Raw genomic sequence first — 7,607 nt, 5'->3', positions numbered from 1 at the left:
AATAATGCAAGAAAACATTACAATTAACGTCTTCATACAATGCGACACAAGAGGGCAACCACGAAAACTGTGGATTAAAGGCTTTTTGTTTACTGAAAGACTCCTAAACTATTTTCGTAGGTAAGTATCTCATAATATATTCCCTGTAGGGCACTTATGGGTTTAAAAATCATCATTATCAGCTACTTACGAGTCAATTTTAGCTGTATGAAACTCTTGTCTGTGTGTAGGTATTCGATTTTTGGGTAAATATACTTACTTAATTAACCTAATGTGAATCGGCGTAGTGTGTTGAATCGCTTGCGGCTGACATATGATACCTCATATGTAGTAGTATACACCGTATTTTTTTTTTTGTTTTCCGTTAAATTCGACACGTAGCTAGGTTCATTATCAGGAACCACCCTGTATATCACTTTTAGTTAAATTCGCAAAAAAATATGTTTTATCGTTTTCATATACTTATAATAAATGAATTTATTAGTGTGAGAGACCCTTAAGAATAACATTCAAGTTAGTGTCATGTGATTAACTGCACATGTCAAAAGAAATAACATTAGGAATTGGTAAAGGCTGTCACACACGTGTTCAGTAATCATCTTTTTTTTTTAATAACACGATAACCGTAAGCTAAGCTTAAGTGGGACTGGGCTGGACACGTCTGCCGCATGCATCCTGAAAGGTGGGCTAAAATGGTTACCGAGTGGGACCCACGGACTACGATAGATGGTGTAGGTAGAGATACAGGCAGACCAAAAAGGAGATGGTGCGACGACCTGGAAAAATTTAATCCCAACTGGTGGGGAAATGCGAGTGATACTAACGCAGGCTAGAAAAAAAAAACCGTAAGAGTTAAGACGCTAGTTTCTTCGATAAATTAATTGTATTTGACCTAAATAACCTTCCCTTAAAGTTAACGGAATTCAATAAAAACAGGGTGTATACTAGTAAGTAGACATAGACATAGACAGTATACACGTGAATTACTTATTGATTCTTCAGTTTCACATTCTGGTGGTAAAAATATTTGATTACTAGTAAGTTATTATGTAGAAGACGCGCTTGTGTCATTGTTTCTTGGGAGGAACACCAGTACAATCGTTGGTTCTTTCATTGTCTTCCATAGCCTAGAAACTGAGTTAGGCCTATCGATTTATATACCAAATCCTCTCCTAAGCTAAACCCAATTTATTTCAATAAAAATATACCTAAACTGTTCCCAATCGTTCGTGTACGCAAGGCCTACCGCGAACCACATTCAACAACAACATAGTCTCGTGTGACGTGTCACACTTTCGTCAGTTGACGAACACTGTCTCCGTACAGCTCCCATTGCTACGTAGCAATCGACATTACAGTTGGTAAAGTGTGGGTACTCTTTGCGTGGGCCACAGATTACCTATACAGTCGAAACTGACAGCACGATTCGACCTTGAATTGCCGTCAAACTTGGCTTTTGTAGGAAGTATTCTTTCTGTTTGTACTCTACTAGAGTACTAGGGTCAGACCACGATTTTGATAGCCTATGCAAAGTAAACGTCTTAATTTCATCGAAGTTTCAGGTCTAAAATAACATTTGAGTCCGCGAGGCTCTCAAAAACCCTGCCTACTCTTTTACTCATCCAGTGCTTACTTAAGACGCTACGGGAGCGAAAATGCTAAAATGGAAAGGAGCCCCCTTTCATTTTGGGAATTTCAGTTAAATATACTAGTGTTGTTAACTAGATTTATCGAAAAAAATAATATATGTCCATTAAGAACAACTCAGTTAAAAAATATTGCGAAAAAATCTTTTTAAATCGAGGTTCCGCTCTCGACTGTTTCCTCCTTCAAAACTTATTTAAACGGAACGAAATTTGAGAATCTGAATAACAATGAAATAATCTGTGTCGGACCGTTTAGATTTTTTGGCTAATTGTTAGCCATATTGAAAAAGGCCGTTATTAGAAATTTTTGATTGGCCCTAGCGTCTTTTAAAATAAAATAGCAAAAAAATCAAAACGGTCCGACATAGATAAAAATAATAATAATCTGTGTTGAAAAAATCATTGCTCTATCTTCAAAAACCAGGGAGGAAATAGTCGAGAGCGTTTGTATGGAGAATTGACCTGTATCGTATCGTCTTAAGCGCGAAAGAGACGGAAAAAGCTTGAACGTTCGCAGTAGGCCCTTTGAAGTAAAAAAACGCAAAGACAGGTTAATCGTGGAACGATCTCATCGGCTTCTGCGAGTGGATAAAAAGAGATAAAAGCAAGGGTTGGTGGTCTGTATTACTTAACTACTGACGGGCGCGAAAGTGCTTGTTAATGTCTTCTTTCCGGCGACCGGTCTGGCTCAGTCGGTAGTTACCCTGCCTGCTAAGCCGCGGTCCTGGGTTCGAATCCCGGTAAGGGCATTTATTTGTGTGATGAACACAGATATTTGTTCCTGAGTCATGGATGTTTTCTATGTATTTAAGTATATATTTATCTATTTAAGTATGTATATCGTCGCTTAGCACCCATAGTACAAGCTTTGCTTAGTTTGGGGCTAAGTTGATCCGTGTAAGGTGTCCCCAATATTTATTTATTTATTTATTTATTTATCTTTATTCGTTTATGGAAGTATATGTAACTTCTTTGGCTTAAATGATGGCGCAGCCCTACCCAATCCTTCCTCCACTTGATAAATTTCCCTGTTTGTTGATGCTTGATACGTATTTGTAATATTTGTAACTATCTTTTTGTAAATCAATATTTTAATCAAAAAAAAAATGTAACGACTAAGATAAAATACAATGTGTTACCACCCTGATTAGCAATCGCTTGAGTGTATCAGCTAATAATAGTTATTCTACTGCATATTAATTTTCCGAAATCCGTACATGGGTGAATCAACTGCTTCTTGTCTGTTATTGCCATGGTTACGGTCCCCTGGGTCACGCTGGTTTTATGCAAAATTATGCTACTGAAATTATGCAAGCATGCATGTAGTCATGTTTGTAGGTGGAAAATTAAGGAAAGGGCTTGTTAACACCAGAAAAATGCATGCATGTTGGCATGGTTTAAGTAGCATATTTTTGCATAAAACTAGCGTGACTTAGAACCATGGCAATAACAGACAAGAAAAAGTCGATTCACCCACATTAAGCTGTCATTGTTCTTTTTTTTTAAGTTTATAAATATTATGTTACAATTTTGTTTTTTTTTTAACCCCTTATTTGCCAAGAGTGGCACTGAAACTTGAGTGGTTTCATGTGCTCTGCCTGCCCCTTCGTGGGATGCAGGCGTGATTGTATGTATGTATGTATGTATGTAAGTTTATAAAGTCCGTGACGTTTACTCTATAGAGTAACGAATTTTAAAAAGTCATATACTAATACCGACCGACTTTGACGACCGGTCTGGCGCAGTCGGTAGTGACCCCGCCTGCTGCGCCGCGGCCCCGGGTTCGAATCCCGGTAAGGGCATTTATTTGTGTGATGAGCACAGATATTTGTTCCGGAGTCATGGATGTTTTCTATATATATATATATATAAGTATTTATATATTAAATATATCGTTGTCTGAGTACCCACAACACAAGCCTTCTTGAGCTTACCGTGGGCCTCAGTCAATCTGTGTAAGAATGTCCTATAATATTTATTGTTTATTTATTTATTTATTTATTTAATAGAAGTCCCGAAGACACAAACTTCGATATGTATTGGATTGTCTTTTCGTCATTAAGTTTTGGTATGGTCTAAAACTTACGTTCAAAACTGTACCTCATACGTAAATGATGCATTTAATGGCTCCTCCTGCATTACGACAAAAAATCCATCATTAAGCATACATTGCCAAAAGAGTTGCTTTTGTCAAAATATTTACAAAAACAACACATTACAATTGCATAGTAACTTATTCAACTTCAAGTCTTGCTAACAATCTAAATATGACCTTAATGTTATTGCAACATGTTTGATTTTAAAAGTGACGTCGGTAGCTGAATGAGTATCTGCAGTATAGCTATCAGATATATTGGAGCGTCCGAGGTGCTCAAAATATGTGAACACGCACTATAACACCTGGGACTGTTCAAGAATTACATAAGCACTATAGGTTGTTTTTATAAAATCGAGTTGTTGATTCAAATATATTGCCGATTCAAATGACAAGTAGCTTGTTGTTTTTTGGTTTACTTGTTGATGACATGGGGGGTAGAGGTGATTACGTAAGACTTACTTTTTTAACAAGCGGTAATGGGGGGAGGGAGAAAATAACCGTAATAAATCTGCTTACATATTATTTGAACGGCTCCCTTTACAATAGCCGTGTTTGTGACTTCATCGCGTATTAGGTGGGTATATTTTTACACTAACCTCCAACGTTTTGTTGAGCACCATTTTCCCATGGAACGTCGGAGGGTAGTTTAAAATTGTAGTTATACGGGATTAACCCATGGAACGCCGTTGTCAAAAATTTGCTACTGAATTAATAACTTTCAATCTGCTAATTACAGTTTAAATTGCCTGAGACAGATCTGGAACAAGGCGCTTGAGGGGTTAAGTCCCGATTTTAATGTTAGTATGTGCAATAACACGGGAAATTTTGTGAAACCAGTTTTGAAAAACAAAGTTTTTATTTATGTAGGTACCTAGTTAGTTATTCGGAGACTTAGTATCTTAATATCTTACGGACATACAACATAAATATATGATACTAGCATTTGCCCGCGGCTTCGCTCGCGTTAGAAAGAGACAAAAAGTAGCCTATGTCACTCTCCATCCCTTCAACTATCTCCACTTAAAAAATCACGTCAATTAGTCGCTCCGTTTTGCCGTGAAAGACGGACAAACAAACAGACACACACACTTTCCCATTTATAATGGATTTATCGCTTTTTAATATGAGATGAGTTCTTTCCCTATTTGACTTTAAAATTGCTTTATATTCCATATAGTAGGCAATAATTTTGTACGGCATAATAAGCTATCAAAAATACCAGCTCAAAAACACGCAACCGACGAATAAATTACACAGCTCGTAGTTAAGTCATATAAGCCAGCGTATTATTACGTCAGGAATAACACTTTAACAAGTGCAGTTTGCCGGACATTGTTGAGTAGTGCTACGGGCGCTTTATACAGGTTGTCATTTTATACAGGCGGTTATACTTTTGTATTTACTGTTTTTTATAGCCTAGATTTTCAATCCTCCCGATTAAGTGCAGCATCCGTCCAGTTGTCGAAAAAGGAGTCTAGATCATCCCGCCATCTCATTCCGGGCCGACCCCTCGGGCGTTTGCGTTGTTTTGACACCCACTCTGTAGCTAACTTAGCCCACCGCTGTGGATACGCTGTACAATGGCCTGCCCAGGGTGGCTAGCCGAATGGCACAATCGCTCACGAAACGCTCACGAAACGAAGCGCTAGTAGATATCTATCTCTATCGCGCTTGCGTATTGGCGCGACAGAGCCAGCGGCGTATCGCTTTCGTTTGGCGTCGGAGAAATGCCATTCGGCTACGGGGCCAGTCCCACTTCAGCCTGGCGGTTTTGACCCCAACGTCAACAATGCCTGTTTGACGCGAAATGTAGTGTTTCGGACCAAACAAGTATCTAAGTATATTTTGTCTCTCTGTGTGTTACCTCTTGACGCTTAAGCCGCTGAACCTATTAAGTTTTGAGTCACGGGAAAGAACAAAATGTATTTTTGTAGGACATTTTGAGTGTTTTTGAAATGGTATTTTTAGCTTATACTATAAAAAAATATTACAATAAAAATATTAAGTCATTTTATCTTTATCGTATGTAAGTTCTCTTTAATTTAAGATCTAGTATTGGCTCCCATTCAATTGCTGTTTTTACCAAATTTTACCGCATAGTCCGAAAATACTAGTATGTATCCCGATTCTACTTGATCTTGGCTGCCTTCAACGTTGAAATTCAAATTAAGAATGGAATCATTTGATTTCAAAACGCCTAGGCTACTGTTTTTTCTAAAGTAAGACATCATCCTGTAAACACATAGGCGTAATACCACGGAGAAGCGGGCGATTCTATGGCGAGATAGAGGCGATTTTATTCACAACTTGATTTATATCTTTATTGTGAACTTATCTTATAGAGCCCAGCTCTAAACTACGGTATTAGAACCTGCTAGATTCCAGCCGGCTATTCTTAAGCTAAAATAACGAAAGCTTAAGTATAAAGCGACGGGAACAGGTTAAGTAGCAAGATTATTAGTTAGAGGAACTGGACTTAAAATATTACGATTTTACGATTTTCATTAACGACCGACCGATTTGACGACCGGTCTCGCCTAGTGGTTAGTGACCCTGCCTGCTACGCCGCGGTCCCGGGTTCGAATCCTGGTAAGGGCAGTTATTTGTGTGATGTGCACGGATGTTCCAGAGTCATGAATAATTATAAGTATATCTGTATATAATATATATCGTTGTCTGAGTACCAATGGCGGCTGGTGAAAATTTCTGCTAGGCAACACCAGCAACACTGAGCAAAAAGAAACCTACCTTAACATTAGGTACTTTACTAGTAATCAATTTTAGGCAAGCCGGTGGGAATCGGCTTATATGGACCAACTGCTGCTGCTGAGTACCCAATACAAGCCTTCTTGAGCTTACTGTGGGACTCAATCAATCTGTTTAAAAATGTCCTACAATATTAAGTAATATTGATATTTTTAAATTACCTAAATAATTTGGAAAGAAAATAACAAAATCATCCCAAAAACTTTGATAAACATTGACGCAAAGATAATATATAAAACGTCGTTACATAAACTCTTGATTATTAATAGAATTTCCGAGCGTTTACCTACGCAGTTTTCGAATTGACTCATATTTTCATCAAATATAATGAGAACTTACCACAGAGCAGGGAAAGAAATTGATAATCTAGTGAAATGTTGCACGTGTTACGCAATGTATCTACCCTTGAACTTATACATAATATACATACATTTATAATGTTTGTCGAAAAACATGTTTTTGATAATTAAGATATAGATTGTACCCTGCTTACTTCCGAATAGATATATAATATACTTACTTGACTGTATAGGTACGAGTATACTGCATGAATCTAAATATGGAACAATCTACATGTAAACCTAGTCTATACAGAACTGTAGGTTGTCACATTACAATGAAAAATATGAATTGTCAAAAAATGTACAAATCGTGAATACATTTTTATATATCATTAAGTAAATTTAAATAAAACACGTAAATTCACCTCTAGGTTAGGTTAATAAATAAATAAATATTATAGGACATTCTTACACAGATTGACTGAGGCCCACGGTAAGCTCAAGAAGGCTTGTGTTGTGGGTACTCAGACAACAATATATATAATATATAAATACTTATATACATAGAAAACATCCATGACTCAGGAACAAATATCTGTGCTCATCACACAAATAAATATTGTGCAGGGTCATCACTGCGCCAGACCGGTCGTCAATGTTATATAAGTAAGTACTTTTAACCTATAGTTAATGTTATATTACAAAGTGTTTTAAAGCACAAAAAGTATCTATATATTAAGTAATTATTTATTGTTAAGCATCTCCGCAACTTTCAATGCTACGATACTAAACCTACGGGGTTTGTTATGATTATGA

Source organism: Leguminivora glycinivorella, chromosome 13, assembly GCF_023078275.1.
Source record: "Leguminivora glycinivorella isolate SPB_JAAS2020 chromosome 13, LegGlyc_1.1, whole genome shotgun sequence".
Classification (NCBI taxonomy): domain Eukaryota; kingdom Metazoa; phylum Arthropoda; class Insecta; order Lepidoptera; family Tortricidae; genus Leguminivora; species Leguminivora glycinivorella.
The sequence above is the reverse complement of the archived record's forward strand: the minus strand, read 5'-3'. Positions refer to the sequence as shown.